The sequence below is a fragment of the Populus alba genome, chromosome 1 (assembly GCF_005239225.2).
Source record: "Populus alba chromosome 1, ASM523922v2, whole genome shotgun sequence".
Lineage (NCBI taxonomy): Eukaryota > Viridiplantae > Streptophyta > Magnoliopsida > Malpighiales > Salicaceae > Populus > Populus alba.
Window position 1 is genome coordinate 22,252,585 of NC_133284.1, and position 22,974 is coordinate 22,275,558.

The 22,974-nt window shown below is 35.3% G+C and overlaps 1 long non-coding RNA gene across 1 annotated transcript; it reads left to right on the forward strand.

Moving 5' to 3' along the window:
* Positions 1-378: 378 nt before the first annotated feature.
* On the forward strand, positions 379-6,378 carry LOC140956044 (uncharacterized). Its single transcript, XR_012170990.1, has 2 exons — positions 379-1,164; positions 6,114-6,378. It is a non-coding gene; the product is annotated as an uncharacterized lncRNA (long non-coding RNA).
* The last annotated feature ends 16,596 nt before the right edge of the window (positions 6,379-22,974 follow it).

Consider the following 22,974-nt stretch of genomic DNA (forward strand, 5'->3'; position numbering starts at 1 on the left):
TCAATAGTTTTAAAAAAATTTAAAATAATAAAAAACAACAAAAAATTCAAAAAATATATTTTTGATGTATTTTAATTATTTTTAATGTATTTTCAAAAGAAATTTAATTAAGAAACGCATTTAGCTTTTAACAAATTCATTTTAAATTTATTGTTTATTATTTTATTAAATTAATGATAACGCTGTTTTTTTCTTTAAAAATATCAAAATGGAAGATTATTTGAAAACAAACAAAAATAAAAAAAAACCAAAATAGTTTTAAATTGTTTTAGTCACCAAGTTTCTCGGAAACGAAGCAATATTGAAAGGAAAAAAAACATCATTTTACCTATAAATAGGTTAGGGGGAGATATCAGGGGGGCAGCAAGCACACGCTGTCCAGCACTCACTTTTTGAAAAAAGAAAGGAATAAAAAACACCCTCTCTCCAATAATAAGATTCCAACAGAAAAAAGACACCACAAAAAACCTGACCTCTCTTTGTAGAAAAAGGTTGAAGGAAAAACCAGAGGAAAATTAGCAGTCAGCTCTTCAACATCCAGCACTGTGATATCTCCTCTGCATCAACCTTCAGCCACAGTGACTAGCTTCACCAGCATCTCTTCTCAGTCATCGTGGCTAGCTTCATCCTCCTTCCGGTAGCAGAGACTGCTTTCCATCAGTAGCTTCCTTTCAGTAGCAGTAATAGAGTTTGCTTCTCCTCAGACTGTGACCAACAACTTCACCCTCCTTCCAGCAGCAAGAGTTTCCTCTCAGTCACAAAAGCTTCTGGTTCCAACCATGAGCAGCAGTTTACTCTTCCAGCAGTAAGAGGCTCTACCTTCCAGTCACAGCAGCAGCAGCAATACCTTCTCCACACCAGCAGCTCCTCACCATGGTCAGTCTCCACCCCAGCACCAGATCCTCCAAGATCAACCACCGTAGGTAGTTTTGCTACCAGTCACCTCACACAGCAACCGTGAACTCCAACAACACAGTCACCTGCTGCGGCAACATCTCTTTCTTTGCACCGTGAGAACCACCATCCCCCACCGTACTAACCTCCACACCAGGAAGCGTCTCTCATCTCCACCGTTAGCTTTAGTCCTGATAGCAGTCCTTGGATACAACCAGTGAGCAGACTTCACCAGTGGCAACAGTGCAGCCTGTGGTGTTCCTCTATCAAGTATGTCAACATATTTACTCTTATATTATTCGTCATACTTTACATAGCCCGTGGTGTTCCGATATATATATATATATTTTCTTTCCATCCCACTTCGTATAATTCCTCTCCTCTATCCATATATTACAACTCATGCTAACACTTTTCTTCAGGTTAATGCACATGGATCCCTTATGCATAACTTGATTAGTGAGTAGTAGAATTCTTTGCTGACACGATTTTTTTGATAACTATATCTGATAAATGATATTTAGATTTAACAAATGAGAATTGAATTATCTTAGTCTCATGGTTATATTTGATGAAGTACCGCTCTATCTTCATGTTTAGCTCTGTTATATTGAATCGGATCATGAGAAATATTTTTGGCATCTTTATAATCATATAAAAAACTTATTTATAATATGGGAGCAACCAATTTTGGTTAACAACCTTTTCAACTAAAAAAGTTCACACAAATCTTTGTCCATCCCTCATAATTCTGCTTCAGCAGCACTAGAGAGTGCCACCACATTTTGCTTCTTACTCCTTTATGTCACAAGGTTTCCACTAACAAATGTGAAATACCTTAATGTCGATTTCCTATCTAAGATGTTTTCGACCCAATCTGAGTCTGTATAGCCTTCAACTTTCAAATGATCATTCTTAGAAAGCATGAGCTCTTTCCCCAGAGATGACATCAAGAATTTCAGTAACCGAGTTACAACCTCCATGTGTTCCTCACTTGGACAATGAATAAATTGACTCATCACACTTGTGACATATGTAATATTTGGACGAGGATGAGATAAATAAATTAGTTTACCAACTAACCATTGATCATATCTCCCCTTATCAGCTAGTTTCCAGTCCAGATAAATCCGAAGCTTGTGATTCTGGACAATCAAGGTATCTGCCAGTTTGCACTCCAACAATCTAACTTCAGATAATACATCTAAGATATATTTTCTTTGGGATAAAAAAATGCTTTGATTTGACCTGGCAATCTCGATTCCCAAAAAATAATTGAGCCTACCTAGCACTACCAGAAATTTACTTAATAGCAACGAATTTACCAACGAAATATTTCTGTCGGTAATTTGAGGTCAAAATTACTGACGGAACTTTTTTCGTCCGTAATTCAGTCGGTAACTACCCGACGGAAAGTGTCCATCGGTAGTTACCGACTAAATTACAGACGGAAAGTTCAGAATTAAAAAAAAAAACGGTTCGCTGACGTGGAGGTTTTGGCAGGTGATTTTTACCGACGGAATCACCGATGGATTCAAAATGGCAACCCCGTATAGTGACGTGACCGGTTCACTGTTTAAAATGCCGACAGAATCACTGAGGGATTTGAAATAGCAGATCCGTATGGTGACGTGTTGATTTTTCCATCAGAATAGCCGATAGACTCACCGACGGATTATTCCGTCGGTGAAACCGTCGGAAAAAGTTAATATATGCCCTCTCTTCCGACCCTCTCCTCCCTTATTTCTCCTTCTTCTTCCTAATCCCAAGTCTCCCCATCTGCAAACAACCAGCCCCCCCTCCCCCCCAAACAAAAATCTCCCTCATCTCAGCACAACAAGTTATATTTCTTGAAGTTTTGTGGTCACAACATCCGTGTTCTGATTTACCGACGAATTTTATCACTTTTTGTAAGTAATTCTATCTTTTTAAATTTTAACATTTAAATGTCAATTTTATTGTTTTTTTAGTATATGTATTTTGTTAGTAGATGTACATGTTTTATTGTTATTTCTCAAACAAACTTATAGTATATGAATGTATAATTTTATACATGTTATGGTTTGTTTTAGATTTTATAAGATTGTATTTGTTTGTAAAGTGTTAAAACTTTATGGAATTACCGAATTACATGTGTTGTTTTGAAATAATTAATAGCTTGCTTAATGGGTCCGTTTTAAGTTTTATCAATGGTACTGTAGAGTGGTAATTTTCATAAATTTATATATATTAATTTGTATGGACGTTGATAAATCATAATGAATATTTAATATTTATGAGAAGCTGTGATTGGTTTGTTAGATAATCTCGAGGTAAAGTAATATTTTTGCAAGTTTATTTACCTAACTTAATTAATTAATACATGATGTCATCATAATTTTATAGAGGTTCAGTATAAGTTATGAATGATCGTTCATGGATGTATCGAGATTTACCCCAAGGATTGCGGAGGATGAATTATTGTAACGAGGTTCAAGGTTTTATTAATTTTGCAACATCTATTCCTAGAAATTTTACTGAAGGCGGTATTAGGTGTCCATGCAGGAAGTGTCAAAATAAAAAGTATTTGCATCCAGATGTTGTAATGATGCATCTTCTACACAAAGGGTTTATGGAAAATTACCAGTGTTGGTATGCACATGGCGAAATATTTGTTAGTAAGAGGAGAATGAGAGAAACGGTGGTTGGGTCAACTTCTAGTGCTAGCAACGTGCATGAAGTGGCAAATGACAACACTAATCCTTACAGAAATATGGTTATGGATGCAATACGAATGAATCAAGGTAATGTCAATCAATGTCCAATCGTAGAAGAAGAACCTAATGTAGATACAACTAGGTTTTTTGATTTGTTGAATGATTCTGACGAACCATTATGGAATGGCTGCACAAACCACAGTAAATTATCGGCCGTAGCACAGGTGTTCACCATCAAGTCAGATCATGGGTTGAGTGAGGCCGGGTATGACAAAATTATTGAATGGGCGAGAAGCATTTTACCTGAAGGGAATAGGCTGAAAGAGAACTTCTATGCTACGAAGTCCATGATGAAACCCCTCGGTTTAGGATACCAAAAAATTAACATGTTCCCTAACTTCTGCATGTTATACTACATTGGAAATGCTGAGATGACTGAGTGCATGACATGCAGGCATTCCCGTTACAAACCCAAAACTAGTAGGGGAAAGACTCTAGTGGCATATAAAAAACTTAGATACTACCTGATCACACCTAGACTGCAGAGGTTATTCATGTCACCAAGGATTGCTGAGCACATGACATGACACCAAGCACATGATGCGATTGATGGAGTGATGGTGCATCCTTCTGACGGTGAAGTGTGGAAACTCTTTAACAATGTACATCCTCACTTTTCAGCTGAATCAAGGAATGTGCGTCTTGGGTTGTGTACAAACAGATTCAACTCATTTAGGTCATTTATTGCTCATTCTTGGTGGCCGGTCATACTCACAGTTTATAACTTGCCACCGGGAATGTGTATGAGGCTGAAGTTCATGCTTTTATCTATTGTCATACCTAGTCCAAGTAGCCCGGGGTGAAAGATAGATGTTTGTCTTTGACCGTTGATTGATGAGTTGGCACAGTTGTGGTCATTCGGAGCTTTGACTTATGATATATCGAGGAAACAAAATTTTCTTATGAGGGTAGCTTTGATGTGGACTATTAATGATTTTCCAGCTTATGGAATGCTTTCTGGTTGGAGCATGCATGGGAAACTAGCATGTCCATACTACATGGAAAACAACAAGGCATTCACGCTAGCAAACAGAGGTAAAGCTTATTTTTTTAATTGTCACCGTCGCTTCTTGCCACTTAATCACAGGTATAGAAATAACATACAAGATTTCTTTGTTGGCAGAGTTGAAAAAGATATTGCATCCCTGCGTCTTTCTGGTGAAGAATTGCATGATGTTGTATCAGAGTACGGTGACATTGTGTTTGGCCTTCAATCAGGTAAGCAAAAGTTTCTTGGTTTTGGTTTGACCCATAATTAGGTAAAGCGAAGTATCTTTTGGGAGCTTCCTTATTGGAAGACCAATCTGCTCCGCTATAACCTTGACATCATGCACATCGAAAAGAATGTGTTTGAGAACATTTTCAACACCGTCATGGATGTGAAGGGGAAGACAAAGGACAACATCAAGGCTAAATTGGATATAGCTTTATACTGTAACCGTAAAAATATGGAGTTGGTTTATGATGAGTCACGGGTCGCAAAACCTAGAGCAAGCTTCGTGTTAGAGAAAAACACACCACTGCTAGTCTACAAATGGCTTAAGAGTCCGCGTTTTCCGGATAGACATGCATCGAACATATCAAGGCTGGTTAATATAGAGGACTGCAGATTGTATGGAATGTAGAGTCATGACTGCCACGTGTTTATGCAAACACTCATCCCATTAGCTTTTTGTGATTTGTTGCCAAAGGGAATATGGGATGTACTCACGGAGATTAGTCATTTCTTTAGAGATATATGCTTCAGCAAGTTGAATGTTGAGCACATTGAGAGGCTTCAAACGAATATCGTCGAGACACTATGCAAACTTGAGATGATATTCCCTCCATCATTTTTTGACTCAATGGAGCATCTCCCTATACATCTATCGTTCAAGGCAAAAGATGGAGGACTGGTCCAATATTGATCAATGTACCCATTTGAACGGTTAGATATTACAGTTGCAATGTAATTCATATATAAAAGTATTTTATATGTTTTTCTTAATTGAAAATACTTGATTTATTCAATGCATGTACTTGTTTAATCTCAAGAAAAAGGTTAAGAACAAGGCGCATGCTGAAGCTTCGATATGTGAGGCTTATATTGTTGAGGAGATCTCAACATTTATCTCGTACTATTTCGAACCTCATCTGAGAACGAGAATCAATCGCATTCCATGGCATGATGATGGCGATGAAGTGTCTTTCAATAGGAACTTGTCAATATTCTCCAATACTGGACGACCTACACCTAAAAATGTCATAAGAGGAAGATATTTGTCGGAAATAGAGTTCAAACAAGCACACAACTATGTTCTATTTAACTGTGATGAGTTGAGACCTTTTATTCAGTAAGTTTATATATGTGTAATACTAATTAAACTTTGTTAGTAATATATTGTTAATTATATATTGTAATATCATACACTCATTATCACTTGTAGGCAACATGGACAATATTTGCTCTCTAATAATTCACAGCTGACCGAATCCTAGATCTTTCAATTACAAGATGAACAATTTGCCATGTGGTTCAGAACACATGTAAGCACTATCACAAACTCATTCTAACTTGCAAAATTTCTGTATGTATGCATGTCATTACGAGATTCTCGTTCATTTACTGTTTATTGATGTACATTACATACAAGGTTTATCAAATGCGAAGGAGTGCGCCTAAGTGATTGTCTTCACTAAGCCTGGGGCCTGAAAGAAAAGTTAAGTGCTACAATGAGTATTTTGTCAATGGATATGTTTTTCATACTAAAGAATACGAACAAGGAAGAAAGACATACAATAGCGGTGTTTGTGTTAAGGGATCCACTAGTAGTGAGTTAGAAGTTGACTACTATGGTAGATTAAAAGAGGTCGCCGAATTGCAATATCGCAGCAAGCATAATACAGTGTTTTTATTCAAATGCTATTGGTATGACACGACTGACAGAGGAATCAGAGTTAATCTGCACTATGGTCTAGTCGAAATCAACTTAAAAGCTAGACTTCGCAACATAAACGATGTCTTTGTTTTCGCAAAGCAATGTCAACAAGTTTATTACACATACACCCCTTCATTTAGAAAGGATCGATCAAGAGTGGATTGGTTGTCCGTTTTAAAAACAAAACCACGGCGTTGTGTCAAGGTTGTTCAAGATGAGAACGAAGACATAAGTGTTCGAGATGAAGTCTTTCAAGTTAGTGAGTTGGTTGAACCATATCAAGTTGCTCCTTCGATTGAATTGGAAGAAAATTCAAATTTTCATGTTTTCGATGATAGTCTTATTGATGTTGACGCAGAAGAGTTGAATGTTGTTTTGAGCTCTAGTGGACTAGCAAATGTTGATGAAAAAGATGATATCCATATTGAAGATTGCGATGAAGGTGATGACTATTCAATTGATGATGAAGAAGAAGAAAATTCTGACTAACTATCAAAATGAAGCCTTGTGTAAAACCCTTTTTTCATGTAATTTAGATTATGGATGATAAATTTTGTAACACGAAATATTTATTGTTTAAGAATTGTTGTTATTGTTTTGTGCGATGAACAATTTATCATTTAAGTTTTTGCAGGAAGGTAAATAGGTAATACAAATACAACCTTTCTTGTACAATGCAATAATTACTAACGTCCATACCGACGGATTCACATCCGTCGGCATTTCACAGAGAGTTTGAAACTAATTACTTGAAATGCCACATTCACCGACGACAATACTGACAGATTCACGTCTGTCGGCATTTCACAAAGAGTTCGAAAATAATTACTTAAAATTCCACAATCACAGACGAAACTACCGCGGAGTCATGTTTGTCGGCATTTCATAGAGAGTTCGAAAATAATTACTTGAAATGCCACAATCATCGACAACAATACCGACAGAGTCACATCCGTCGGCATTTCACAAAGAGTTCGAAACTAATTACCTGAAATGCCACAATCACCGACAACAATACCGACAGATTCACATCCGTCGGTAAGTTGTCAGCGGGTCAATATTACCGATAAAATTACCGACGGACTGTGTGAATTCCAAAGGGTGGTGCATTAAATGCATCTCTGACTGCGTCAGCTTGCCGACGGAATTACTAACGGACCACAAAAAATATAGAGGGTAATTAAAAATGTTGGTGCGAAATTCAAAAATTATCGACGGATTTTTTACACTTCACTAATGGAATAAATTAAAATAATAATAATTTTTTTATTTCCGTTAGTGAATCCATCGGTAACACTGCCCTATAAATCCCAGCGACTTCCCTTTCAGTTCATTTTTTTTCTCCTTTGTTTTTCACCTTAACTTTTGATTTTTTTCCTCTCAATTCTTCATAGCTTTCACCCACAATCTCTAGCAAGTTTTCTTGTGAATTTTCATCAGATTAAAAGGTATGTGTTTCCTCTGTTTCATTTTACTTTAAGGGTTTTTTTTAGCTATTTTTTTTTTATGTTTTATGTTTTGGTGTATTTTTATAATGTAGATAAAGTCTTGAATTCAACACATTATTAAGGTAAGCATATTTCATTCCTAAAGTCTATAGTTTTTTTTTTAAAAAATTTATTGAATATTTTTTATTGTTGTATTAGCATAATTATTGAATAATTTGTTGAATATTTATTGTTAATGTTGAATTTACCTTAGAATTAGTAATTGAATATGTTGAAATAATTAGTAAAACCATCGGAAAATGTCGTCTGTAAAACCATCGGCAAATGATTTTTTTTGTGTTTCCGACCGATATAACAACAAAATTTGGAATTACCGACGAAAGGAAAGCTGACGGACATATTCCATCGGTGAAGACGTCGGTAAATAAATTACCGACGAACTCGTAATCACACACTGACGGAATATTTCCGTCGGTAAAACTGTGAAATCTTGTATCTATAGATTTTTCATTTCAGATTCACTAACCAATTGCCCTTTGAGCCATGATATTTCTTCTCTATAATCTCCTATAATAATCATATCATCGACATAGACAAGCCGTTACCTTGCCTTGCTGTCTTTTGAGAAATAAAGTATGATATGAGTTGCTTTGTTTGAAACCATACTTTTTCATTGCCAAGCTAAATCTCCCAAACCACACCCATGGTGATTACTTTAATCCATATAAAGCTTGCTACAACTTGCACACCTCATTAGTTCCTGTGGTCATTAAGTAGTATAAAGGAATGTCTATATACACCTCTGCTTCAAGATCACTATGAAGAAAGGCCTTCTTCACGCCAAATTGATGTAGTAACTAATCTAAGTTTGTTATAAGGGGTAGCAACACTCTGACAATATTTAGTTTAACTACTAAAGAGAGTTTCTTGGTAGTCTACACCATATATTTGTGTATAACTTGTTGCCATAAGTCTTGCCATGTACCTTTCTATAGATCCGTCAGCTTTGTATTTGATAGAGAACACCCACTTGCACCCCACTATTGTCTTTCCTCTCGGTAATGGTTCTAGGTTCCATGTCTTATTTTTCATTAAGGCTTCCATTTCTTCTCTAATGGATCGAATCCATTTCAGGTCTTTCATGACTTCCTCCATTCTTGTTGGAACATGATGAGTATAGATATCATATATGAGGGTTTTGAGAGGTTCAGGTAGCCCCTTTGTGGATGCATAATTAGCAATGAGGTATCGTGATCTTCTTTCCTCAATGTCTGGTGAGTAGCGACTTGGTGGTTTGCCATGATTATACCTATGAGGTAATACATAACCAATAAGAGATTCTATTATATTAGCATTCAAAGAGCTTACCTCAGGGTCATTCTCAGGAGTTAGGGTCTTTGGGTACTATAGAGGGGAAATAAACTATAGCTTCATGATTAACTTCTTGATGATTAACTACTTGATGTGCAGGAGCTTAAGGAACACAAATTGATCACATCGATACCATATGTGCTTCGAACAAGCCTGCCCATTCTAGTTCCATCCATTTTGGTTCTTCTTGTCTAGGCCCCTCTGAAGAGGAGAATTGGGTGGGAAAAAAAGTTTGGTTTTCATGAAGGAGAATTGGGTGGGGTCATAACATCTATAGCCTTTTTGATGAAATGCATACCCCAAAAATAAACATTGACGAGCACACAAGTCTAGCTTAGTCCAATGGTTCTTATAGAGATGGACGCAAGCAACGCACCCTAACACACGGAGTGGAAGCATCAAGACCGTAGGCAGGGGAGTATATGCTGCAAGAGCTTGTAATGGTGTTTGGAACCCCAACACTTTAGAGGGCAGTCAATTCAAGAGATGCACATAAGTAGTAATTGCATCAGCCTAGTACTAAGAAGGAGCATAGACACTTATTAGAAGAGCTCGAGTAATCTAAAGAACATGTGAATTTTCTTGCTATGCAATATCATTTTGCTGAGGAATTTGGGGACATGAAGTTTCATGAACAATGTTGTGATGGTCGAAATAATCACAAAATTGGTGATTAATATATTCACCACCATTGTCCGATTGAAACACTTGAATCTTAGTAGAAAATTATGTGTTTACCATAACATGAAATAACTTAAACACACCGAAAACTTCATCTTTATGTTTGAGCAAATAAAGCCAATTCATGCAGGTACAATCATCAACAAACAACACAAACAATTTGAACCTAGACACAATATTAACTGGGAAAGAATCCCATACATCAAAATCTATCAAGGTGAAAGGAGTATCCTTTTTATTCAGATGCAAAGGATAAGAAATCCTATGACTTTTTGCTAAAATGCAAGTTTCACATTGAAAATCAAAATGTTTCAATTGAGAAAACAAATCCAGAAACAAGTGCCTCATGTAGGTGAAGGACGAGTGTCCTAAGTGATAGTGCCAAAGCCAAATCTCCTTTTCTTTGACACCAACAAAATGCTGCTTGTGATGTGCTCTACCCACACTAAAGTCTTCTATATAATATCACCTCTTTTTTTAGTACCACACCTAATGATCTCCTTGGTGAGAATGTCCCGGATAAGACAAAAGGCAGGATATATAAGCACAATACAATTAAGGTTAGAAGTCACTTGTCTTATAGAGAGGAGTTTATGAGATAGTGATGGAATAAGTAACAGTATTAGGCAGCTGCAAAGTTAGAGTTAAGGTCACGGTGTCTGCGCCAATGATAGGGGAAATAACACCATTAACATTGTCGATATTGGTATGTCTTAGTAAGGAATTTATGTGAAATCTTTAGCATCAAATGTCATATGGTAAGTGGCATTGAAGTCCAACAACCATGCACCACATTCAACATCACCAGGTGAACTAAAACAAACACAACCAAGGTTACCTAAGTCCAAATAGGAGGAACTGTGGGCAATCGGTAGTGTAAAAGACAAATGAGCCTCTGATTAGTACTTAAAAGTGCATGTTTATCAAGGTTTTATATCATCATTTTGCACTTAAAGTATCAATAACTCCTTAACTAAAGCATGTTTTATAATAACAAGTTTGATATTATAAGTTACCTTAATTTATGGTAAATGCTCATTTTAAATGCAGGACTATCACATAAATAAAAGGATTGATTGATGAGTTTAAGCATTAAAAGTTAAAGGACAAAGAGATGGCCAAACTTAGAAAAGAGATGTCGGTGCAGTCCAAACCGGAACATTGCTCGGTAATTGGATCATATCTGGAGCTCTAGATTTCGGATTTAGGTCCACTTTATATGGATGGAAAGGTAAGACAAAAGCCTACAACTTTCATGAGGAGCCCAAGATTTGAAAAGGTCGTTTTGAAGTCCAAATTGAAGGAACAACGAAGAAGTCCGAAGCTGTCCTGCAGCCCAAACACTATTTAGTGTTCAGCCCATATCTTGAGTTCTAGAAGTCCAAATGACCTCATCTTTTTTTTGTTGGAAAGCTGAGACAATTTCCTAGAACATTCTTGAGGATTCTGGGCAAATTTATGATGTTAGCAATGACGTCTTGATCAGACAAGAAGATAAGGATTGTTATCTAGTCAAGATGTGGCCACCCACTCATCAATTAGTCAACAAATCAATAGTTCCAAATTTTTGGCCTATAAAAGGAGGCACTTTACCATGTATTGAGGCATCTTGGTTTCCAGATCAAGATCATGCTCTTGCTTTCTCTCTTTGTATTGTTTATGTCTTGCTTTCATTAATATCAAGTTTATGCACTTCATTTCCTTTCCTTTGTCTAGTTAACTTCTTTCTCATTTATGTTCTTGTCTTGCTCATTTATGTTTCTTTCTTTCATTATGTTTAGCTAAGTTAATTATGTCAAGGTGAAAAGGGTACACTAATGTGTAAGAATAAGTATAATATAAACTTAACATGGACCTTAACGTTGGATACTAACATGTTTTATATTTTGTTATCTGTTCACTTTTAATACTTTGCTTGTTAAATGGTTTATCTAGATTTATGTTGTATAACACTTGGTACAACAAATACTTGGTACTTTCATAGCCCATTACTGTATGGTATAACCGACACCTGAGCTATGAAAGGGACTTGATTTGTTGTTAACATAAGTTATAATCATGAATGCCTGCCAACATTTACAAGTATTAGCTTTATTCGAATAAGATAATTAATGTAATCATGTTAACAATTTATAATCTGATTGGAACCTCCTTTATGTGTGGTTTCCAATTGAGTAATAAGAGTTTATATTATACTTGTTTGAAGTACCATAAGTGGATCCTCTAACCTTGACATTTGTTTTTATCATTGTTTAATCCTTACGTTAATCTTTTATCTCAAAGTTCTCATTAATTTCTTCATCTTCTGTTATTATTATTATTATCATTGTTATTATTATTATTATTTACATTCTGTTTATATTATATAATATATATCTTTTGATCTTTTCATAAATCAGTATATAGGCTGGAAACCTGTGACCCGATCTTTAGATTATTCTCAGGTATAACAACGCCACGTACTGAGTATTATTATTGTTGTTGTTGTTGTTGTTGTCTTGTTATTTATAATTTATACAATTAACCTCTTTGTGGTTCGACCCCGGTCTTGCCGGGTTATTTATTTACTTCGACACTCCTGCACTTGGGAAGAGACATCAAGTTTTTGGCGCCGTTGCCGGGGAGGTAAATTCTTGTATAAATTATAATATTTAATTTATTTTCTCTTTTCACTTTTCATTTTATCTATTTTTGTTTCCTTTGTTTTGTTTTGTTTCTTTTTCTTCTATTTTCTTTTTCTTGCTTTTATTCTCTTCTTAGACGTGCATGAGAGTTTGGTCACGTACATTAAGTGGTAGACTTTGTAGGGTATCCTCATCATTTTCAGAAAATATGGCCGAAGAAGATAATCAATCACTTCATAATGAGAATAATGAGAATAACCGTATGAGAACACTTAGAGACCACATGAATCCCACAAGAATAAGTGCACCCTCATGCATAGTTTTCCCTCCTGATGCATCTCATTTTTAATTTTAAGCCAGGCATTATTCAACTTTTACCATCTTTTCATGGCTTAGACTTAGAAAATCCATACTTGCATTTAAGGGAATTTGAGGAGGTCTGTAATACCTATAATAACTCAAATTGTAGCATGAACACCATTCGATTAAAGCTTTTTCCTTTTTCATTAAAAGATAAAGCTAAAACATGGCTACAAAATTGAGACCAGGATCCATTCGGCTTGGGATGATATGCAACAACAATTTTTAAAGAAGTTTTTTCCATCTCACAGAACAAACTCTTTTCAAAAGACAAATCATCACTTTCATTCAAAAGCCAGGAGAAACATTTTACCAATGTTGGGATAGGTATCGAGATTTGCTTAATACTTGCCCACATCATGGTTTTTGAAACATGGAGATTGGTTTCACATTTTTATGAAGGTTTAACACCTAGAGATAGGCAAATGGTTGAATTGATGTGCAATGGAACCTTTGAAGATAAAGACCCTAATGAAGCAATGGCCTCAGTACCTAGACTTGCTAGCCGAAAATGCTCAAAATTGGGATACCACAGTACTTATGAGGCACCAAGTAAAACTCAACCTCATACATCTAGTGGAGGTATGCACAACCTTAGGGAAGATCATGACCTTCAAGCCAAGTTGCATCTTTAGCTAGAAAAGTTGAGGCACTAGAATTGAAAAAGAGCGGTCAATTAAAATCTGTTCAAGACATTGTATGTCAAATCTGTGAAACAAATGAGCATGCAACAAATAATTGTCCAACTTTGCCTTCTTTTAAGGAATGCCTCCATCAACAAGCCCATGCTTTAAACAGTTTCCAAAGGCCCAACCATAACCCATACTCGCAAACATACAATCCTGGTTGGAGAAATCACCCAAATTTCAGTTGGAAGAGTGACAACAATAATACACAAACTTCACAGCCACCGTTTCAAGCACACCATAATTTTCAAAATTCTCATGGATATGCACCTCCTTATGCTCCACCTCCTAGAAGAAATTTTGAGGAAACATTGCATTCATTCATTGAAAAGCAGGAGACAATCAACACTCAACTTGCTCAAAGCATGACAGATTTTAAAGATGCTCTTGCAAAATTAACATCTGCTCTCAGTTTCCAAGAGAAAGGTAAGTTTCCTTCTCAACCACAGCAAAATCCAAAGGGGCAATACAATGCAAATGCAAGTAGTTCTGGAAGCCAACACATGGATCAAGTCAAATCAGTCATCACTCTTTGTAGTGGTAAGGTTATTGAAAAACCCATTCTTGAACCTTGTGAGAAAGATGATGAGTCTATCTCTGAGGGTAAGGAAGGGGTTGAACCTGAACATTGCAAAGAAAAGGCTGATTCCCCGCCAGCACTTCCATTTCCTCATGCCATGACCAAACAAAGGAAAGTCAATCACAACTCTGAAATCTTTGAAATTTTCAAACAGGTAAGGATCAATATACCTTTGTTGGATGCTATTAAACAGGTTCCTTCCTATGCTAAATTTTTGAAAGATCTGTGCACTGTGAAGAGAAAACTGAATGTGAAAAAGAAAGCCTTTTTAGCCGAACAAGTAAGTGCCATTCTTCAGAACAATAATGCTTTGAAATATAAAGACCCTGGTTGTCCTACAATTTCTTGCTTTATTGGAGAACATAAAATTGAAAGAGCCTTACTTGATCTTGGAGCTAGTGTGAATTTACTTCCATATTCAGTTTTTCAAAGTCTCAATCTAGGTGAGTTTAAAACCAACTTCTGTAACTCTTTTACTCGCCGATAGATCTGTAAAAGTGCCTAGAGGAATAATTGAAGATGTGTTAGTACAAGTCGATAAATTCATTTATCCTGTGGATTTTATTGTCTTGGACACGCAACCTGTTGAAGCATGTAATTCATTTCCTATTATTTTTTAGGACGTCCGTTTCTTGCAACTTCTAATGCATTGATTAATTGTAGGAATGGACTCATGAAGTTATCCTTTGGAAACATGACATTGGAGATGAATATTTTCAACATTTGCAAGCAGCCTGGAGATGATAATGATTTACAAAAGTAGATCATATTGAAGAATTAGTTCATGATCAACTTGAATCTACTTTAAGTAAATTGAGTTGGATGAATATGAAGATTTGCAAATGATTTATTCTCAGGAAGAAATCACGGATGAAAAAGGCACCAAAAATATTAATGCCGATCTTTTGTCAAGAGTGACAGCAGATTTGACATCTGACATCACACCAATTGATGATTACTTTCCTGAAGAATCCTTACTTTCTCATAGTTCAATGCCTTGGTTTGCTAAAAATATCAATTTTCTTGCAACAGGAGATTTTCCAGCTCACTAGAGTACCGAAGACAAAGGAAAGTTTTTGAACGAAGTGAAGAACTTTTACTTAGATGACCCTTACTTATTCAAAAATTGTCCTAATCAAATATTTCAAAAATGCATTCCCGACAATGAGGTAAGTAATGTCATTAAACTTTGTCATTCTGAAGCATGTGGGAGTCAATTCTCATCAAGAAAGACGATTGCAAAAATCTTACAATGTGGATTTTATTGGCCCACCATGTTCAAAGACGCATATGTGTTCTGCAAAACTTGTGAAAATTGTCAAAAGTCAGGATTCATTTCAAAACATAAGGAATCTTTAGATAATCTTTTATTGACTTTTGAGGCATATCCTGGTGAAGATGTGCATGGTGCATTTCATGACTTATGACTCCATTTTCATAAAGAACATGCTCGACTTAGTCTTGGGAATCTGACTAAAAAAGACCCTGTTTGCTAGTTTTTAAGAAAACTGGATGGGAAGCCTATCCCCGACCCATAGAGGGCGTTTAAGCCGTTCTTGGACGTAAAACCAAGGGAAGATGTGAGCCACAATCACAACTACCTGTACATACATGCTTTGTCAAAATACATAAATACAGAGAGAGAGTGTGAGACTATAGCTGGCCTACATGTAGGTGGTATGATTGCATTTTCACTTTTTCATCTATAAATTCTTCTCTTCCTTCCCTTCATTTCTACTCATCCCATACATTCATCAAATATAGAAGTGTGTAGAAATGACAGGTTCCTCAAGTCATCACATAAAAAATATTTGTGTTTTCGGTGGATCCAGTCCTGGGAAAGAAAAAGAGTTTTTAGAATCAGCAAATCATCTTGGTCAGGTACTAGCTGAGAGAAAGATTCATTTAGTGTATGGGGGAGGCAGCCTTGGGTTAATGGGAGGTGTGTCAATGGCTGCATTTTTAGGAGGCAGTCAAGTTTTGGGGGTTGTCCCCAAAGCTTTAGCAAATGGGGACATCATTGGAAAAACAATTGGAGAGGAACTACAGGTCCCAACAATGTCTGACCGACTGAATACCATGTTTAACCATGTTGATGCCTTCATTGCCTTACCAGGTGGTCTGGGCACATTGGAAGAGATCTTTCATATTTCATCTTGGGCCCAACTGCACATTCACCATAAACCTATAGGTTTGTTAAATGTTAATGGTTTTTATGATAAGTTGCTGTCTTTCCTTGATCAAGCTGTGGAACAGGAATTTCTAACATCTTCGGCACGACAAATCATAATCTCTGCTGCTACTGCTGAACAATTGATTGACCAACTACAATCTTTCATCCCTATCATTGATCCCTGCATGAGTCGCCTAGATTGGTCAACTAAGGAAAGCCGTAAAAAGCTTAGATTAGATTTGAGCCTTCATCTGTGAAAACTTGTGTCTTTTGGTTTTATTAATAGCATATTATTTTGTTTTGTTACTTCTTATGTTTGTTTAAGTGTATTTCAGGTTTGTCATTGTTCGCTGTTTCAGGTGATGTCTTCTATACTCTATCTTTCTACCTTCGAACATTGAGGACAATGTCTCGTTTTGGTTGGGGGGAGAGGGTAGTACTTCAAAAAAAAAAAAAAAAAAAACTAACTTGCTAACTGTTTTTGCTATTATTAAAACCATTTGACAAAATTGTTATTAGGATGGCAGAGTATGGAATCAATTTTATTGACTCTAGAGACGCATCTTAGTAAGTTTCATTACCAAGGTCTATCATAATACTTCTTGAAATATTCAGGTTTACAAACTCTCACATTGTTATCACTTGATTCTGCTCATATACTCATTTAACAAGTATTATTAAACCTTCATTTTCACACACACACTTTAACATATGATTGTGGGTTGCACATTGGATTATTACATTAATTATGTTCTTTTGTTGAAGGTAACAACTAAGGGAAAATGATAGTATATAATTTGCAAAGAAAAAAAAAGAGAAAAAAAAAAAGAAAAAAAGAAGAAGATAGTATTGATGATAATAAAACGTGGATAAGTTTGGTTTCGTAGCCTCCCTAACCTAAGCAATTAAGCCCGAAGGGGTGTTTTAACACCTAATACCCTAAAGTCAACTGACTTGGGAGCTATTGGCCCAAAACTTGTTACATGGGTTAAGGAGAAAAGCTTAAGGGAATCAAACATTGCACTATCTACGTATCAGTATCTGCAACCCGAGTTGTTAAGCTCGTAGGGGTGTCTCAACACCTAATGCCCTAAGACCAACTGGTCTGGGAGTCATTAGCCTAAAACTCGTTACATGGGTTAAAGATACATTGTGTTTTAAGTTGTATGTGTATATAAATAAAAAGAAAAAGAAAAAAAAAATAATCCCAACCCAAGGAAGTTCACCTTAAACATTTGAACATAATATTGTTTTCTTCCAACAAAAGCCCCATCATCTATGTTTTCATTGAGCACACAAAAAGAAGGTTTATTAATATCTTGTTTACGAAGTATGAAGCAGGAATATAAATTTAATGAGAGTTTGTTTATCTGGATAGATTAATGGAAGTTGAATGATGAATGCCTTGCTTTGTGATACTTGCAAATTGTTTCTCTATTTTAACGCTTTAGATTACTAGGGACTAGTAATAAGCTGGTTGGGGGGTGTGATTAGTACTTAAAAGTGCATGTTTATCAAGGTTTTATATCATCATTTTGCACTTAAAGTATCAATAACTCCTTAACTAAAGCATGTTTTATAATAACAAGTTTGATATTATAAGTTACCTTAATTTATGGTAAATGCTCATTTTAAATGCAGGACTATCACATAAATAAAAGGATTGATTGATGAGTTTAAGCATTGAAAGTTAAAGGACAAAGAGATGGCCAAACTTAGAAAAGAGATGTCGGTGCAGTCCAAACCGGAACATTGCTCGGTAATTGGATCATATCTGGAGCTCTAGATTTCGGATTTAGGTCCACTTTATATGGATGGAAAGGTAAGACAAAAGCCTACAACTTTCATGAGGAGCCCAAGATTTGAAAAGGTCGTTTTGAAGTCCAAATTGAAGGAACAACGAAGAAGTCCGAAGCTGTCCTGCAGCCCAAACACTATTTAGTGTTCAGCCCATATCTTGAGTTCTAGAAGTCCAAATGACCTCATCTTTTTTTTGTTGGAAAGCTGAGACAATTTCCTAGAACATTCTTGAGGATTCTGGGCAAATTATGATGTTAGCAATGACGTCTTGATCAGACAAGAAGATAAGGATTGTTATCTAGTCAAGATGTGGCCACCCACTCATCAATTAGTCAACAAATCAATAGTTCCAAATTTTGGCCTATAAAAGGAGGCACTTACCATGTATTGAGGCATCTTGGTTTCCAGATCAAGATCATGCTCTTGCTTTCTCTCTTTGTATTGCTTATGTCTTGCTTTCATTAATATCAAGTTTATGCACTTCATTTCCTTTCCTTTGTCTAGTTAACTTCTTTCTCATTTATGTTCTTGTCTTGCTCATTTATGTTTCTTTCTTTCATTATGTTTAGCTAAGTTAATTATGTCAAGGTGAAAAGGGTACACTAATGGTGTAAGAATAAGTATAATATAAACTTAACATGGACCTTAACGTTGGATACTAACATGTTTTATATTTGTTATCTTGTTCACTTTTAATACTTTGCTTGTTAAATGGTTTATCTAGATTTATGTTGTATAACACTTGGTACAACAAATACTTGGTACTTTCATAGCCCATACTGTATGGTATAACCGACACCTGAGCTATGAAAGGGACTTGATTTGTTGTTAACATAAGTTATAATCATGAATGCCTGCCAACATTTACAAGTATTAGCTTTATTCGAATAAGATAATTAATGTAATCATGTTAACAATTTATAATCTGATTGGAACCTCCTTTATGTGTGGTTTCCAATTGAGTAATAAGAGTTTATATTATACTTGTTTGAAGTACCATAAGTGGATCCTCTAACCTTGACATTTGTTTTTATCATTGTTTAATCCTTACGTTAATCTTTTATCTCAAAGTTCTCATTAATTTCTTCATCTTCTGTTATTATTATTATTATCATTGTTATTATTATTATTATTTACATTCTGTTTATATTATATAATATATATCTTTGATCTTTTCATAAAGTCAGTATATAGGCTGGAAACCTGTGACTCGATCTTTAGATTATTCTCAGTATAACAACGCCACGTACTGAGTATTATTATTGTTGTTGTTGTTGTTGTTGTTGTTGTTGTTGTTGTTGTTGTTGTTGTTGTTGTCTTGTTATTTATAATTTATACAATTAACCTCTCTGTGGTTCGACCCCGGTCTTGCCGGGTTATTTATTACTTCGACACTCCTGCACTTGGGAAGAGACATCGGCCTCTCTATTAGCCATCGCTACGATGCTGAGACCTTTGTCTTTGCTAGTTGTGTCACAACGTTTCTTAGCCTAGGGACCATTCCACCAATCAGGATATTCATGCAACTTAAAAGAAATTTTCACGTGTATTCTTCTAATTGCCACAATGGGTGCATTTCAAGCCTTCAATCAATGTACGAGATTTTTGCTTCCCATTGTGCATGTTAGACGTGGGGTTGGCAGGCCCATGTCAAAGTCCTTTGATGGCAAGAACAACACTAGGAATAGCCTCGCTGGCAGTGATCATAACAGTCTGGCGAATTGCTTCATGACAGATGTGAGTATATGCTTGCTCCACGATAGGGAATAGATGAGGTTGCAGCACATCTCCCAAAATTTTATCCTGTCAGTTGTCAAGGCCATCCAAGAAAACATACACCCGATCTTTTTAAAGGATAATATTATACTTGTGAATATCAACTGCACACTCCATTGGATTAGGATGCCAGAAGCCAATCTCATGCCATAACCTTTAAAGATCATTATAGTATTGCTATAAGGAGCTTCCAGCTTGTTTAAGCTGCATCACATGACGCCTAAGGTCATAAACCTAAATGTGTCACTATTATCAAAATAAATGGTAGAAAGAGTCCCACACCATTTTGGCAGTAGGAAACCGAATGAAATTCTCTATAAATGAGGAATCCATTGAGTTAATTAGCCAACCTTTGATAATAGTGTTATTTGTGTGCCATTTATAAAAGGAGGGATTCGTCAATGGTGGTTGTGGAAAATCACCATTAATATATCCTAATTTGTCTTTGCCTGAGATGTACATCTCAACAACTTGGGACCAAAAGGCAGAGTTGGTGCTGTCTAGCTTGATGTTGATCATAGTAGTAGGGGGTTTAGTGGACAAGGTCGTGTTTGGACTTTGATAAGAGCTTCAATGATTTTTGTGGTGAATTTAGTAAACATAGAATCATACTGAGATGCATCAATGTGGTGCTCTATATTAGAATCCAACGACATGGTTTGCGAGGTAAGGGAAGGCAAGTATTAGGGTTTTTAGGAACAAAAAAGGACTAAAATCAGACTCTGATACTATGTCAAAATATTTACCCTGTATGTTATTCATCATACTTTACATAGTTGTTTGTTACACATATATAAGATCAAATTAAATCTTCTATTTTTGGCTATACAAATTAGGTTCCTATAATTATGATCTCGTGGGATGGAAAGAAATCTTTCCATCTATCTTCCTATAATTCCTCTTATCTACCCATATATTACAACTCACACCAATAAAGTACACTAGCAACTATCATCCCAATAATGTGAGCAACAAACCTTTTTGCACTAGCGTTTTAGCCACTTCTCATCAGTAATGCTAGTTACAGCCGAGAGTTCCAATATTCCAGTAGCTGCATTTTAATTCATGCAATTTGTCTTCTTATGTTGTTGGCCATTTTCAAGTTTGGTCCTTAAACTTTTTAAGTCTCTTCAATATCATATGCATTATGTTTGTGTACTAGTTTTATAATTTACATGCTTCATTTGAGTGAAAAGTTGCTTGATGTGATTTTATTTTTATGATTTGGTTTGATCATTTGATATTAGGATGCATGAGTGATTATTTTTCTTTTCTGATTTGGTTTTGTGATTTTTCCAAACAAACCTCAAGTAAATTTTTAAAAAATTCTAAAAAATTCTAGTGGACCATTTTAAAATTATTTGTGAGTCTCTTGCATGTTTTTTTTTTTTTCAACCTTTTCATTTAATATCTGGGTTGTAAACTTACATTGTAAGATACTGACCTGTATTAAATATACATACTTCAAAATTTCAGAAAAAAAAAGTTCCTTATTTGAAAAAAAAAATACATTTTTATTTGTGTTCATATAACCAAATTCTAAAATCTTCAAACATATTTTATATAAAATAACAAATATGGTATTTTATCATACTTAAAAAAAAAAAACAATTAATAGGTATGACAATAAGTTTGTGATTATTCATTAGGATTTGACTATTTTGTTTAAAAAACGAAAACACCTTTATTGGTTTTCTAGGCATTAGTATGGTTAAGTTCTATCATGATAAGATAATGATCTTCTTACCAATAAATTTTTTTCTTAAACTTTAGACATACTAATGAATAGAAACATGATGTAAAACAATCAATTAATAATGCAACTTACTATAAGTAGGGCGCACCAGGGGATGGTATGTTTTTCTCGTGCATAACTAGTCCCTTTACCTAGACTCTCATAGACTATTAGGTTTTCTAGTGACCATAATACTAAGTGACAACTCTTGAACCCTATTGATCATATTTTTATGATCAATCTCAACATATCCAAAACCCCTTGATTTAGGAGACATATTCATCATCCAACGTCGTGCACGACACAATAAAATGGTGACTCCATCGAGGACTTTTATGATTGGACCAATCTTTGTTGATTGTGTTTATTGTGCTGTACTTTATTTGTGCTTTATTTTATTTGTGCCTTATTTTTATTTGTTGGCGACTTGAATTTTAGCATGCGTTTTTACGTATTGTTCATGCATAAGTACATTGAATATGGACTTATACCTTCATGCATTTTAAATTATGAGAGTGTAAACCCAATTTTAGGTTAGGTGGGGGATTATTGGTTTGCCTAATGACTTTTACTCGGGGTTCAAATTCATGAGACACCCAACTATGATTTGAGAATTTACTTGGTAATGATGATCATACTTGTCCTCAACCTTTTCTTGTAAACTAATTGTCTTCATGAGAGGTAGTCATTGGGTAGATCATAGATTCTTTTGAGACTAGGTAGTAAGCTTACACCTCATATAATGCCTAGAATATACCTTTAGGATGTTTGACCTCACCACAACCTACCCTTACTATGTTTGACTCCCTAAAAATTCATTTTGTATTAAGGCAAGTCTGATCAATAATTTTAAACTTTGTAGGATTTTTCTAAGGTAAGAACATGACCTTTTCTAAATACAGGAAAAAATTTTAGATGATGTAACTAACTGAGGAAAATTGACCAAGCACCAAGGTTAGGAAATTTCTGCACATAATAACCCCTTATCTTTTTTAAAAAAATAAAAATGAAAGGGGATCAAACCACCTTTTTATTTTGTACTCTTCAACATGGATGGGATTTAATTGAGATGAGGACTTGGGAAAAGATCTCAGATTTTTTAGATTACAAATTTTGCTTGAGTTGAACAAAGTCATGAATTAGCTTTTTGAACAAGCTAATCCATATTCTAT